Consider the following 17,292-nt stretch of genomic DNA (forward strand, 5'->3'; position numbering starts at 1 on the left):
GTATCAAATTGTTGAGCAAGAATTTCAAAATTTGTTTCATTATTAATATCATTATTTTCAGATTCTTCATTCGTAAGAGTATTGATATTATTAGTGTTTGAGATATGAAGTTTTGAAAGTCTTTTTTCTAATTCGTTAATTAAATCTGTATTTCCTAGATTAAAATTACCATCGATTTGGCAAGGAACAAAACTTAAATTACTAGTGGTTGTCATATCATGCTTGTTAACGTTTTTATCTTTGAAAATTTTTTCTTCAATTTTAACTAAATGCTCGGTAATACTAGATAAGGTTTCATTTGCATAATTATTTTGGTAAATAATTTTTTGAAGACCCTTTTATATTTCACAAGAAGAAAATGATTATATTTTATCTGCTAAGAAAACTATTATAAAACAAGAAAAAATTCATTCTCTAAAAAATGTTCATCACATGTCTAAAAAATCTCCAAGAGTCTCTCTTTCTACTAGTAGATGTTCAAAATCTTTAGATTTTCAAATAATTCTTTCTCCAGAAGTATGTACTGATTATAATTCAAGCTTAATTTAAGAAGGTACTATCTAAAATATTTTATCGTTGTGTTGTTTTTTCTCTATGATAATTTCATTTTGAGTTATTCTAACTATTAATTCTACAAGATTTGAAATTTTTGTAAAAATAGTACTCGTTTTTAATAATCAAATTAATCAAATTCATACTTAAATAATTTAATTATGTCTAACAAAATCTTGATGAATTGTATTCCTAATAGAAATATTCTTTTAAAAATACAACAAATCCAAGAATTTATAAATAACTCTGAGCAAAATCTTAAAGATTCTTATAAACCTACTAATCAAGGTACAATTTTAAACAATAATCATATTAATGATGTTAGACGGTTCATAAGAGCAAGTATTAAAATTCGTTACAAACAGATACGATATTTAAAAACAAAACTATTTGTTTTCTAGTTCCAAAATTGATTATTATCTCAAAAATTCAAATTAAAAGTTACGTATAAAGAAAATGGTATAATTCCTTATAATTCGTTTTAATTATCTAAAAAAAATCCATAATTCGTTATAATTCGTTTTAATTTTGGAAAATAAGACAATAAGACATGGGTTTAAAAAAATCATGTGGTAACATTTCCCGGATACTGAGAAAGAAAAAGTTATAATTCGTTTTAATTTTGGAAAATAAGACAATAATAAACAATAATGATTTTCTTAAGTACGTTGCTATGATTTACCATTAAATAAAAATAGATTGTTATTTCTTGCATTTACCCATATATACAATTTGATGTATTAGCAACAATATTAGCAAGCGTGATCACATTTAATATGTTTTAGCATCCCACTTTTAGTATTTTCCTATTATAGCCCTCTACTTTGAAAAACATTTTCAATGTCATTAAATAATTGGTTTTGATGTTCAAATCATTTGTTTTGCCAAATTTGATTAAACTAACAATTTGTTGGAAGAGATCACATCGATGTTAATCTTTTATATTATTATTGATGTTAATCTTTTATATTGTTTAATTGTGTAATATTTAGAAAACATTACAACTTTACTAAAAATAACTATTATGATGAATTTTTATAAGAGAACTTTAAGATGCTGAATACGGCTTAGTAGTTTTAAACACATCTATGTATCTTTTATAACTTTTACTTGAAAAACTTTTATGGTAATAATTTTAATAATATATGAATGGTTGGATCTTAATTTCTAAAATACATTTAATTTTTAGGACGATAATGATTTTAAAAAACTAAAACTTCTTTCAGTCTTAACTAATAATCTTTTTTTTTTTTTTTTTTTATAAAATTTGAGATATACATTCAGGGGCGGTCCTACAGTGGGGGTAATTGCCCCCACAACAAAAAAAAAAATCATTAAAAAATAGGTTTTTTTAAAAATGTATATATTTTAACCATTCAAAATTGTATATTTTTACTCACCAAAAAAATTTGCCCCCCTTAAAAAGTTATAAATTCTTTTTTGCCTCCTCTTTGGAAAATTCTTGGGTCCGCTCCTGTATACATTGCATATAAACAGTCATATCCCAATAATTTTTAAATTAATTAACAAACATCCAAATCTATATATAGTATTATTATACCCAACATATTAAAACATTACTAAATAGATGATAACCACAATGACATGTTGTTTTTCAACAATCACCAGTTATTCGCTATATTTTACTTTCATCTTTATAAGCAGTTGTTTGTGTAGTAGCTAGAATTGGCATTATTTTACATCATTTTTGCTTTTAGATTTATTATTATAGTGAGTTGGTCTCTATGGTTGCATACACTTCACGTTACCCATATGAAGTTGTTCTCAAACTTGTTATTAGAATTGAAAAAATCAAACCCAAACTGAAAAACCTCAAAAAATTTCAAATTGCAAATTGCTCGGTAGGTTAATATATTAAGTCAGTATAATAATAATAATTACTTGTATCTTTAACCCATCAATTTAAGTTCATTAAATAAAAAAGAAACAATTCTTTAATTTCAAGGCACTCGTTAAGTATTTAATTCATTTTATATCAAATATATAGTTAAAAATAGGCGACCTTATTAAATATACTTTCAATTAAACATTATTATATAAAAATTCTCATTACTCATTAGGTTTCATGATAAATTTGAGAGAAAAAAATAGATTCTAACATATCTTATGTTTTTACTAATAATATTGTATTTGGTAAAACTATATGTTACTATGAGATACCTTATTATATAGATTTTATTTATAGACAAAACACTTGGGCCCATACACATGACATATATCATTGGGTCGGAGCCTAATTATAATTTAGGCCCAAATTAGGTTAAGGGCCGATCTTAAAGTGTATCACGATCAAATTAATGGCTTGTTAATTATTATGATTAATAAAGATAATAATTTGCTTCTAAAAATATATTTTTTATTTTATTGGCAACAAAAAATCTAATTATTTAACAGTCAACAAGATTAAAAGACCAAGTTCCCGCCTTTTTTTCAAATTAACCCAACAAATAAGAGTTATTTACGACTATTTGAATTTGAAATTAGCTAAGTTTTCGTAAAATGGCTGATCACAAGTTCAGAAATCATCAGATAATCAGAAAATGATAATAAACAAATAATCAACAATTTGTAGGAAAACCAAAAGAATGATAAACAATCATTCTTTGTATATATCTCCATTAAAGATCCAAAAAGAAATTAAACTAATTATAATTACTGAAACTTACGAATAATAACCATTCCCTGATTCGCCACGATCGAAAGGTCCATCTGGATCAACTTGTTTGCATAACCCTAAATACGTCAAGAACAGAACCCTATCTTTCGCACCAGTTCGATGGTGTCCTGTGTGTTTACAGAAATACTTCAACTGATCCAAAGTACAGCATCCAAGCATCTCTCCCAAAAGCAAGAACAACCAGTTCACAGACTTCTTCTTCTTAGCCATCTTCGGCTTCGCGCTGTTTTCTTGATAACACGACTTGCATGTCGGTAACGTTGGATTCATCCATGTCGTCGGAGCTCGTTCACGGAAACGGTACTTGTTCTCCGCCACGTAATGGGAGACTTCCGAGAACTTTTGGACGAGATCGTATTCGATTTGGTAGCTTTCATCACAACGCTTGCAATGTACGTCGCCGGAGATGGTGGTGATGCCGATTTCAGTTAGGTATTTCAGGCTGTGTACTTGAGCACGGCGGTCGGTTGCCCATGGGAAAGGTGGTTGGATGGTTGGAGGTTTACCTTGTCGTGGTGCATGTGTAGGGTTTCTACGTTGGCGACGTGTGGCAGGTGGTGCGACTACTACCGATTGCGGTTGTGGGACGTGGGTTGAGGGGAGTTCGTGACGGTTATCATCAGGTTGTGGTGGTGGAGGTTGCTCCGGCTCCGGTGTAGATTGTGGGAAGTAGACGCACATTCTAAGGTCTTTCTGGATATTGAAATCTTGGTTTTCGTTAAGCGGCGGTGGTGGTGGGAACAGCGGTGGTTGTTGTGGTTGTTGAGGTTGTTCCGGTGCCGGAGCTGATGGTTCGAAGTAGAAACACAGTCGAAGGTCGGTGTGGATATTCAGGTCTTCATTTTCGCTGAGCGGCGGAGGTGGTGACGGCGGAGGTGGCGATGCCATTTGAATGCCAATCTGTATTGGCTCGATTTCAAGGCGGGGACGAGTTCTTGACGCCATGGATTCAGATTGATCAGGAAAATCTTCATCACGAAGTGAAAGCTTTCTTGCTTTCATGCTTGGTTGTTTGTGATGATTAGAGAGAGAATGAGAGATTAAATAGAAGAATCGTTTCTGTTGTAGCATTCAGGAGATAGACTTCTTTCGAACTTCGAATTCTTCTTTTCAAATTCTATCTTTTTCCTATTTTGGTGGACAGTTTTACAATACACAATTAAAATATTATTAAATTAAATTTAATCTTTTAAAAACATTAATTTATTATCATGTAAACAAACTGTAATCCGCTTCCTTTTCAAATACAACTGTATTTAATTTACTATTAATAAAATACAATTTAATCAACCCGATATTACATAATTTTTTGTTTAATAATTAATAATATGATGTCTAACTAGTATTTACAGAAAATCAAAATGTTCCCAGCTTGTTAACATTTACTTTTCCAGTTCCTTAAAAATAAAATATTTCTCTTAATAACTAGTTAAATATGTCAGTTTTGTTTTCACCTATAAAGCTAAACGGGTGTGGTTTATTTTTTCGCAAACAATAAAAGCGTGTCACCTAAACGTCACATCAGTTTTTACATTTTTTATAAAATTTACCTATGAACTAGGGTGTGGTGAGGGCGAGTCTACATACATTGTAGGTGTGTCAGATAACTTATCTTAAATTTCAAATTATATAAGGAAAAAAATAGGAAACACCTTGAGATTTTTTAAGACCAACCTTATAATGTTGGATCAAAATGGTTGATCAGTTTTAACGAGCTGGTTAGTTTATTTACAAATGATAAAATTACAAAAATGGTCCCTTTGGTTTGTCAATTTATGTGGGTAAGATCCAAAAAAATGTTTATTAGCAAAAATGGTCCCTATTTGATGGGTTTGTTGCGGTTTTTGTCCCAGTTTCGTTAAGTTTAACAACATTACTATTAACGATGGATTTGCCCCTAGGATTATTTCTGTAGTTTTATCTTTTACTAAACTACAAGGACCAATTGTGCAATTTTTCTTTTCCATTTGATTGAATTATAATATATGAATTATTTTAATTACTTTTTTATTTTTAACTTTTTTCTTATTGTATTATTTTTTATTGGATTATTATATTCATTTAATTAATTTTTTTTAATTTTTTTTATTTCATTAATTAATTTGATTGTATTCTTATATATTAATAAATATTATTTTTAATAAATTATATTTATATAAATAAATGTTACATTTTTATTATTAATTTTTTTAATTTCTTCTTTATTGCATTAATTCTCTTTTATGGGATTATTATATATATTAACAAATATTATTTTTAGCATATAATATTTATCTATTAGTAAGTGTTACTTTATTGAATTATTAATTTTATTTAATTAGTTTTATTTAATTTTTTTTTTTTTTTTGCATTAGTTCTTTTTGTTGGATTATTAATTTAAATTTATTATTTTTATAAATGTTATTTTTTTGATTGTTTTTATTTTTAGTATATAATATTTTAACTTATGATTTTGATATATAAAATTTTCCTAAAAATATTTCTACATGAATTACCAAATCTGAGTATTCGCTATACAGCGGTCGGTCGAACGAGTACCGAATAACGAGTTCTACAACTTTTTCACCACCTGTAGTAGCTATGGTGGTTTGAAAACTCAGGATCTAACATTGTCGTCATTGATGGTGGTATTTGTAATGAATGGTCGGCTGGAGGAAGTATGCTTTCTAGGGTTTATTTCACATTGTGTGGGTAGTCAACTGGTGTAGTTTTCGTCAAGAATGGCCAACTGTAATCGATGATCGATGATCTCCAGCAAGATGATACGACGACGCAAGGTGGTAAAATGCAACGAATGGAGGAGCTGACCCGAAGTGTTTGGTATTTTTATTTAAAACAATAAAGAAAGAAATTAAATTAAAATAAAAACAATTAAATAAATATTATTTATTATAAATAAAAATATAAATTTAATTTAACAATCCAATAAAAAGAACTAATGCAATAAAAAAAAAATTAATGAAATTAATAATCCAATAAAGTAACACTTACTAATAGATAAATATTATATACTGAAAATAATATTTGTTAATATATAATAATCCAATAAAAAAGAATTAATACAATAAAGAAGAAATTTAAAAAAATCAATTAAAAAATAATAAAAAAACATTATATTTATCCGGGTTTTACAACAATATACACGACCCGACCCACAACTAATAATTTTAACTATTTTATTTTTTCCGCATTCACTTAATATGGAACCACAATTTTTTTTTTTTTTTTTTTGTTTAAACTCATCACTGGGTGTGATAATGGTTTTATCTATAACCTTTTTAATTTCAATATTTTTAATAAAAACCATACTAATATTTAAAATAACATAAAATTAAAAATTACATTTTAGAAATCCTAAAAATTAAAAACTACATGAATTGTGAATTGGAATTGGATTTTGGATGGTTGGGTTTGCGTTCAAGATTGAACTTGGAATTGTTGTGACATTTAAAATTGTGAATAATGACTATGAACACCATCCATTTGTGGCCAGTACGGTGGTTGTGATGTCGGATCGTAACCAAAAAGTGCGAACGGGTTGATAACATATTGGTTTGGAGAATTTTGATTGGAAGAGTTTGGATTGTCGAAAGACATTTTGATTAAAGAATGTGTAAAAAGTGTGTAAATTGGTAATGTGTTGGAAGAATGGTGTATATATATATATATATATATATATATATATATATATATATATATATATATATATATATATATATATATATATATATATATATATATATATATATATATATATAATAGTAAATTTGTTTAAAAAAATTCAAAACTATCTGTAGGCAACGTTAATTTCCTTCCAACAATCATATTTTCAAACATTTCACCCCGTTAGAAACCCACCACCGGTATGATACCGGCGGTAAAAGAGATGTTGCGACCCGATGTTTATCGGCGGTAACCAATCCACATCAATATACTTCTGGTGAATTTTTTTTTTTTATAATATCGTTTAGCCTTAATTAAATATTATAATATCTAGGAAGTATTTGATCAATTGAATTTCGGAGGATTTATATAATAATGGATATTAACAGTGAATTATAATTGAGGACAAGTTCACGTAGATATATGATCACAAAGATATGCTTATACACATATATGGAAATATCCATTATTTGAATTAGAAAGGTTACTCGGCTACGCGGAGCTAAAAGCTTTCAATATTGTTTCAGAATCTATAAATATGATAGAAGTAGAAAGTGCAAGGATGTAAAACCCGGGCTTTGCCTCAAACCGGTTTTTTTCATGTTTTTATGAAAAAATGTAAAAGTTAACTGCAATGATTAGAAGTGTCAAAATGGCTAAATAATTAAAGGGGTATGAATTAACAATTTTTTAGAAAAGGAATCAAAGTTGTCAAACCGTTAAAGAATTGTGGTCAAACTTTGAATATTAAAAGGCTCGTAAAAAGTGTAAAAATATTGATTGCAATGACCAAAAATATCGAAATAACTAAACAATGAGAAACAAAGTTGTCAAAAAAACATTCAAATTTACTATTCCTAACTTTAAAGTCCAACAATAATACAGAGATCAATTTCAAAAAAATAGCAAGTTCACTATTCTTAACATTTAATTTTTTAATTTTTTAATATATATATATATATATATATATATATATATATATATATATATATATATATATATATATATATATATATATATTACTTTTTTTACAACATGCTAATCAACACTAAAAAGTATATATTTTCATTAATTAGATAATAAAACGGGAATTGCAAAATAGACGATGGACATAAATGTCCAATACCAGACAAACTATTTTCAATTTACAAACTCATGTTAAAGTGTATAATATATTGAAAAATCATAAATTCATAATGATGGTGTCAAACAATGAATTTTATTAGCTAGATAGGAATAACATGTAGGTATGTCTTACTTGGGTTTCACAAATATTGAGAGAGAGAGAGAGAGAGAGAGAGAGAGAGAGAGAGAGAGAGAGAGAGAGAGAGAGAGAGAGAGAGAGAGAGAGAGAGAGAGAGAGAGAGAGAGAGAGAGAGAGAGAGAGAGAGAGAGAGAGAGAGATGACATCTATCCCGACGATAATTTTTCACCTATTGCGATAGAGTTATGCCAACGTCACTAAGCTGGCGATTTGTTGTTACCGTAAGATCAAAATTTATCGTTGCTATAGAGATCGATGTTTGTAGAGAGAGAGAGAGATAGAGAGAGAGAGAGGTAGTGGAGAGGTTAGCATGTAATCGTTGTGTCCATCTGTAAGAAGGGTTTGCAGCGGTGGTGATTAGACCATTGTTGAAAAAAATACCTAATGACTCTTACGAATTTTTTTTGTTCTTTTCTTGTAAATAAACTCTAGAATAAAGTATACAAATGGTCCCTATGGTTTAGGGTAATTTGCGGATTTGGTCTCTAACTTATTTTTTTTTATTCAGAAGCTCCATACTGTTTGTTTTTATTATGCGATTGGTCTCCATCTTACCTAAAAATACTACTTTACCATTGATTTTTTAATTTATTTAAATAAACATACCCCCAACCCCACTCCCTCACATTATATTACATACCCTACCATTTTTTCCTATTTAATTAATAGTATTTTTAGGTAAGACATGGATCAAACGCATCACAAAAACAAACAGTATGTACCAAACGCGTAACAAAATTAAATAGTAGGCCGCCCCCGGCTTGCGCCAAGGAAGTCGTCAGCCATGGCTCGTCAACACCATAGCGAGAAGAAAGAGAAAGAGATTTGTTGGATGTTGGCATGTGGATACAATAATCTTCCTCTACCATCGCTCTCTAAAACCTTCATTTCTCCCATCAATGGCGTCGTCTCCATCTCAAACAAGTATTATTTTCCAGAAAAAGCTTAAATGTCTCGCTTTTGCTTCCTGTTTCACACAATCGAAGGAGTAGTTTGGTAGAATAGTCTACTTTCACAAACTTAAGAAATGATAATAGCAAATTGGAAGATGTAAGAAGTAATTTATTAAAAAAAAGGAAATGGAAATGGAGATCGGAAAAGCTCTTTCAAAAAGAGGAAGTTGGATGGTTGTTTTGTAAATTATGTGTGCTGTGAGTGGTTTTTGTTTCTAAATAGTAGGGCTATCAAATATGTACCACGGAGAACCAACCAAGATGTTACCAATCGAACCAAGAAAGTTGGTTACCAATATATTTGGTAGCCAACATGTTTGGTTGGTAGTACCGTACCAATTCAGTAAACATGGTACGGTAATAGTATTAAATTTTAAATACTACGGTATTACCGTACCAACCAATTCATATATATATATATATATATATAAACGAAATCGTATTTTTAAATGTCAAGTGTTTAATGCTTACGATTTTTAAAATTATAATATTAGACATTAGACTTAGTCAATAGTTATTATCAGATTAGATTAAGAAATTGAAAAGTCCCTTATTAAATTTTTTAGTAACTAGAATAGTTAATTTACTACTCGACGAGAAAAGTATCATGTATCGTTACTAGTCTTTAACTATTACAATTGAAATTTTGAACAAAGTTGGTAATATATAATTACCAAATTGTACCAACCAAACTTATTGGTAGCCAAACAAGTTGGTACCAAGTATAGTTGATACGGTACTGATAGCAAAAAATTTATACCAACTGTAGTTGGTACGGTACACGATTTAAGTAAAAACCAACTGGTACCGTACCATGTTCAGCCCTACTAGATAGTAGTGGTAATTTTTTATAATATTATTTATTTTTAATAATTATTTGTAGATGTATATTAAGTGTCAATTTATTCTTAACATAAATGTTTCTTTACCTTGATAGAGTAGAAAATTGTGTCCTTACAAAATCAATATATTTGTAAAATTTTAAGCATGTCATTAACCATTTAAGTTTTATTTCTGTTAATCCTTGTTTAAATAAGGTAAATTTATCTATAAAATGTAGTTAGTTTCTTGATTAATATTGAATTGTTTGTGCTTTATAAAAATATAATTTATTTAAGTTTAAAAAAATCAAAAACAAATTTAATGTATTAGGAATGTTATCACTTTTTATGAAATGCTAAAGAAAAGATGCTAACGAGATGGCAACAAAAAAAATGAGGTGGCAACATAAAAAATGACGTGGTAGTGTGCTAAATGTATCATCATTCCCTTTAGCTTAATGCACTCTCTATAAACATAGTAACTCTATATTTGATATAAAAAACACAAAAACCTCCTTTAGACTTTTGCCACCACATTTTTTCAACTTTGACAAATTTCACACTATTGCCACAATAACTTTGGATTTTCTCCACTAGTATCCATTCTTTTGGTTTATTATATATTTTTGGCATCTAATTTTAGTGAATGTCGACTTTCTCCCCTATTTATGACGATTTACACTTTCAGCATTACCCCAAAAGTGGCGTGGCTTAGGGTTATTTACTAGTTAAAGATATAATCAAATATAAAGTTTTGAATATTAAACTTTATATTTAATATTCATAAACTCTTTGAATATAATTGAAATTCATATATATATATATATATATATATATATATATATATATATATATATATATATATATATATATATATATATATATATATATATTTGTATGCTTTGTATTTCTCTAAATATATCTGTAATATTTTTTTTTATAAATAAGTGTATATATTTATTTTAAAGTGTTAGGAAATGAAATTATTTATTTTATAAAATCTTTGTTTAATTAATATCATAATCAATAATCAATGTATATATTATTTTATACAAATTATTTACTTGGTTATATTTTTGTTTAATAAAATAAATTTTAAAGCTCTTAAAACGAACAAATCTTAGACAAATTAAAACAAACAAATTTTTGACAAATTATAAAAAGTGATTAAATTGAAATGTTATTAATAAAAACTGACATACAAAATAGAATAGAAAATACAATAAGATTGTAGAGTAAATTACAAAAATTGTTCATTGTGCAGATGTCAAAATGCACATTCAATCCTTATTTTTTAAAATTAACCCGGATTGTCCTTTCTTTAGTTAAAAGTTGCATATTTCGTCTCTCTTTAGTTTAAATTTGCACACTTAATCCATTACGAGACATGAAATGACTATAATGCCTTTTTAAAATTTTCTTTTCCATTATTTTTAATAGTTTTGATTGTTTTTAATTATTAAAAAATATTTTAATTAAAATTGTAGGTCTACCTAATATATGTATATCTGAAGAGTTAACCACCAACATCACCATCGGAAATAAGCACAACCACCACCAGAAACCTTTTTGACCGCCACCGGTGACCACTACCTTATTTCCCTTTCTCTATTCACAAAACCTAGATACATGCATTATCAAAACAATCTCCAAAATCCTAAATCTTTCTATAAACCCATAAATTACATCAAATAAATCTAAAAAATTCTAAATATTTTTGTAAACCCATAGAAATTCTAGATTCAAGGTAGGTATAAAACAATTAAAAATAGCTGGATTTTAAACTAATTTTGTCATCATCATGACTTGAAGTGTGTTGTAGAAGATGATGAACATTATGTCAGGTTTACTTAGAACAGAAAAGAAAAAAAGAACGTCTGTTAGAGTAGACATTGGTCGAGATGGAGGGGTAGCCCAAATCCGACCACTGACCACGAAATCAACAACATCATCACCTCCAACTGCCTCCACTAGAAAAGCTACATGCGATCAGTTAAAACACTGACTATAGAACCTCGAACCACTACCATTACCACCCAAATACCACCTTCGTATACCACCACCCTCTAAAAAAATGGGTATAGCCCCCCACATGTCGACCTTCTTCTGCGGATATGGTACCCACACGTCGAAAAATAGAGAGGCGGCTAGGGTTTAGTGTATAGATGGTGGTAGGCAGATGGCAACGACAGATCTGTAATGGTGGTCGGAGTTGAACAAATCATAGGTGGTATGGTGATCCAATGTTGCAATTGCAGGTGCACAGGTAACGATGGAGCAGAGTTGTAGGAGGTTTTGAAGGGGAGAATAAAACGAATGAGTGTAACACCCCGCTTATTAAATGAATAAATAGATAAAGTTGAGGAATGGATAGTAGCCCTAAAATCAATAATTTTATAATAAGAGTTGGTCTTGAGGAGTTAATTGTTACAATATTAGAAGTCGGCGCTAAACGTGTACGTTTTAGATTGGTTCTGTAAATAATCATAAGGGAAGGGACTACTTGGTATTCTATTGGGACTTAATTTGAAGAGATTTTGGAGGCTTAGGGCCTAAATGGTAACATATAAAGTTGAATTGTAAATATTTTAGATGATATGGGTTAAAAAGGTAAAATATTGATCAAATTCGAATTAAATTAGAGTTGGAGGGACCAGAGTTGTAATTTGGCGAAAGATTTAAAATGGTCGGGGATATAACCCGCCACCCTCACCATGTCAAACCCTAAACATAAGGTTCCAGCCGCCAAGAGTGAAGTAGCCACCATCTCCATCTCCTCGTTCTTTTCCGATCCGACCAAGTCACTATCTACTTCCGGCGACGCTGTGAGCGACAAGAACTACCGAGACCAGTCGAATAAATCCGTATCGGTTGGAGATCGGCGAGCTGATGTCGTGATTTTCGCCATCTCCGGCGCCACCATAGCTGTTGGAGTCGAAGATACCCGCCACGCCTCCTGTGGTTGTTGAGGATGAAGTCGGACGTGGGAGATCAGCCGCCATCATCGGAGTCGCCCAGCTATCATCTAGTCACGAGCAACCCAGACGCCAACGGAAGCTGTGACCACCGCCTTGAGTGCGTTGCTGCTGATGCCCTTCGACGACGGCTAGGCCACCACCTCCCTTATTCTTGTTGCATCGTCACAGTTTCGCTGCTGCCGGAGATTTTGTGATCTGTAAGGACTGACCACCGCCACCACCATGTGCTGCCAGGTGGGTGGCTAGGGTTGTTTTGTAATCAGTTAGGGCGTATGTGAGTTATTTCAGTGATGTATGATTGGGTTGTTGGCCGGATAGATCAAGAAAGCCACCGCCACCATCTCCCACCACCGGCCACCACAAGGTGGCTGTGTGTGTGTTTATGCTGTTTAGTGTGTGTGTTTATTTTGGATAAAAACTTTGTAATTGTAATTAGCATGAATAATAAAAATAATTGTAACCACCACCATCAACCACCACTACCCGAGGTGGTAGTGGGTGGTGCCCTGCTAGCAAACCCTAATGGGCTTAGAGATTGGTTTTGGGCCTATTGGGCCATGTTTGGGTGGAAAACTCTAATTATGAAAATTAGAGTATTTGGGTCTTGGACTTATTTGGACCTACTTTTGGGCCATAAGGATTGGATTGTCAATCAAGCCCAAACTATTTCATACAATTTATCCAGTAGAATAAAGGACTTAATGTAGGGATGTCAACGGGGGCAAACGGGACGGGGAGTGCATCCCCCACCCCGCCCCCGAAATTTCCTTGTTCCCCTGTCCCCGCCCCCGCCCCCGAATCCCCGTTATTACTCCCACCCCCGCCCCTGATTGATTTTGGGCTGTCTTTTTTTGGCTACAAGAGGTTCTTATTTACGTTAAAAGAAGCTATTTTTTAGGTAACAAATAATTATGTATAGTTGAATTTTACATGTTAAAAATAAAAAGTTATGGCATCTTAAAAATATTATACTAACAATTTAAAAACATGTTTTTTGATGAATTTTGAAAGCTTAAAATCATGTTATAGTTTATTATATTTATATATTTAATATATGTAAATACATGTGTAATTTATTAACGGGGTCCCCATGGGGGTTTCGGGACGGGATTACCTATCCTCGCCCCCACCCCCGAAATTAAAACGGGGGTTAACCTTGCCCTCGCCCCCGTCCCCGCCCCCGATTTTTTTTAAAAATTCCTCCCAAACGGGATGGGGCCCCCACGGAAACGGGGTCCCACGGGACTTTTTTACATCCCTAACTTAATGAACCAAGTCTTTAATTGGCTAATTGAGAAAATACTAATATTTGAGAAATTATCATGACACACACACACACACACGAGAATTATTTAATAAGTGAAATATTAAATAATAATTATTGGCAGAAATTAATCTAAGCAATAATGAACTTAATGGATTAAGTTCTTAGTGGGTTAAGCCCTTATGGGTTAAGTGAGAAACACTTAACCCTAATTATTATTTTATGTGAAACCCTAATGTCAAATGGGCCTTGAGTTGGGCTTTTCAATTGGGTAATTGGTAATTGGTTTACTAATGGGCCATCCAAGAATAATCAAATGGGCTAGAGTAATTAGTTGGGCTTGGTAAGGCCTATATGAAGGATTGAGCCCAATTTGGAAATTTGGGCCTAGAGGGTTGTATGATATTGGGCCCTTAAAATGGGACATGTTGGACTGGACTGGACAATTGGACCTTAAGTGAAGCCCATGTAGAGGTTTGGGCTTAATTTGGAAAATTGGGCCATATGTTGGGTTTTGATCCTTAGTTAACTTTGGGCCTATGGATTGGACCTGGGGCTTGGGTAAGCCAAGCTTAGGGTAATGTAGTAATTATCTAAAGTATGTAATTATAGTTATGTAGTGGAACCCAATTATTAATTGGATGTTATTTTGATGTTGACAGATCGGGAATCTGTCATCTAGCAGCTGGGGTCGAGTCTGCGGGACTTCAGCAGTGTGGGATTGATTCTGCGGTACTTCAACAGTGTGAGGTGAGTTTTCTTCAGGTAGGAACGGGTCTAAGGCCACAATGCCGACCCGTTTAATTAGTAGTAGTTTCCGAACCTTGGTCTGATGCAGTAGTTAGAATGTTTGATGCCTTCGAGGCTCAGACAGGGTTTGTGTTATGTGTTTCGGGCTACGACCCGATGCAGTATGCAGTTTATGTGTTCATGCCAGTTGAAATGTTTATGCTATGTTATGTTATGCCCAGTTAGTTTTCGGACTTCGGTCTGATGTAGTTAGTTCCGGACTTCGGTCCGATGCAGGGGATAAGGTCCCAGTCAGTTCCGGACTTCGGTCCGATGTAGTTTCCGGACTTCGGTCCGATGCAGTGGGCAAGGCTCAGTATGTGTTATATGTTATTATATGGTACGTGGTAGTTTGGGGGATCTCACTAACCTTCGTGCTTACAATTTCAGTTTTGGTTTCAAGTACTCAGTTTTCAAAAGAGGAGCTCGGGAAGATTGCAGTGCACACACCATTTGTTCAGCCTGGGATGTTTATACTCTGATATACTTGACAGTCGTTATAATATTTTGAGATACATTGCTTATGATTTTTATATGAGGTTTATAAACTATGGCTTTTATTATTAAATTGAACGAAATTTTCAGACTGTATTTTTGGGATAATGAGGTTGCAAGTTTTGACATCAACGGGCCCTTTTATGATGATATGTGATTGTGGTATACTAGTGGCAAGAGGAGAAGAGAAAAGGCAGACAAAGATGGAGCAGCCGTGGATAGAGTTGAATATATTGGAGGTGGTTCGATGACTTACACCTGAGTCTCATTAACAAAAAGAAAAGCAAGGGAAGGAAAATATGGAGAGAAAAGAAAGGTAGAGGGAGGAAGTGATTAAATTTTTCGTGTTCTCGAGTTCGAATGGAATGAAATGAAGTTATTTATTTATTTATTTATTTAAATGTGTTATCGAGTTGGAAGGAAAAGAAAAGAAAGGAAAGTTAAACAACAACGCTACAATTTTACCCTTATTTTTTTAGCAATCATATTACATATATAGTTTAAACTGGGGAAAAAATATTGATATGCATGTCATCTTCATATTTTGTGTCTTCACATTCGTTTAAACACATACAAACATATTTAGTCAAATACAACCAACATATATTATTCAATTAAATTATCAATGGGTAGCAAAACATAAATAATATTAAAATGAAAACATATGTGGCTATCTTTTAATGGCTTTTGTCTAATTGAAAAGAAACCAAACATTAAAAAATGTCCAAAACAATATAGTTTAATCAGATTACGATTCCAAAAACTATAATTCAAATCGTGAAGCCCAAAATAAGTCAAACATAGAAACAATAAATAAACACATATTCTCCCAATTCATCGTTTACCTGTTCCCATCATTGTTTTTAGTAGATCCTTCTGTATGTTCATTGGACAAGTAAACGATGACCTCACATCTGCTTGGTTACGAGCCAAATACATGAGAGCACCTGGTATTTCATGGGGTTCCAAACCCATTGGCTGCAATTCTTGATAAATTTCATCACCTGCTAACTTATGATGGTATGCTCTTTCAAAGATTTTGTTACCTTCCCTCATAGCATTAGCCACATCACCAACAACATTCATAATCTTTGTTTCAAATGTTTCAGGTTCAAGTTGATGCTGAGTTTCAACTTCCTTTACTACTTCATCTACGAGTTTTTTTTTTTTTTTTAGTTTTGCACTTTTTCGCACTTGAATTTTGTTTAGGTGTAGGAGATATCGCTTGAATGTCATCTTCATCATCATCATCTATATGTTGGTTCTCCAATGTAACATCATTACTTGCCAAAAAATCATCAACCTCTAAAATACTTTCTATTTTGATGTTCATAGTCTTGCTAAACCTTGCATTTCTCTACTTTGTTGTTTCAGCATTTTCTCCGGAAGCTCTATCTCTTGCAAATAATACCAACATTTGCTCGAAGTTGGCTACCTTTTTTGTTTCTTCAGTATAACAGATTCAGTCTTTGACTGTTTAAAAACCCCAATACATTAAAATTCTTAATAATAACATAATATAAAACAAAACTAAATACAACGTAAGACGAACACTAACCTTAATTAAGTGATCCCAAACCTGATCATCTGCTTCAATCAGTTGGGTTTCAGCATTCCAATCGAATCCATTTAAAGAAATCCCATGAAACATGTCGTACCATTGTGAAAAACCAGATTTCAAACTCTTCAAACGATTTTTTAGATTACTTTTAGTTAAATTAATGTTAAGTTTTTTTATTGAGCTCCTCAACCGTATTCGCATTTAAATTCATGTTAAGTTTTTTATTGAGCTCCTCAACTATATTCGTAGACGCT

General features: G+C 31.6%; 1 long non-coding RNA gene across 1 annotated transcript in view; it reads left to right on the forward strand.

Moving 5' to 3' along the window:
• LOC145048319 (uncharacterized) overlaps positions 1-15,986 on the forward strand; it is a 52,816-nt gene extending 36,830 nt beyond the window's left edge. Inside the window, exons 4-5 of the long non-coding RNA XR_013682797.1 lie at positions 14,856-14,943; positions 15,373-15,986. This is a non-coding gene — a long non-coding RNA (uncharacterized LOC145048319). The remainder of the gene's footprint in view (positions 1-14,855; positions 14,944-15,372) is intronic.
• Positions 15,987-17,292: the final 1,306 nt, after the last annotated feature.

This window comes from Lactuca saligna, chromosome 5 (genome assembly GCF_052625555.1).
Source record: "Lactuca saligna cultivar CGN05327 chromosome 5, ASM5262555v1, whole genome shotgun sequence".
Taxonomy (NCBI): Eukaryota; Viridiplantae; Streptophyta; class Magnoliopsida; order Asterales; family Asteraceae; genus Lactuca; species Lactuca saligna.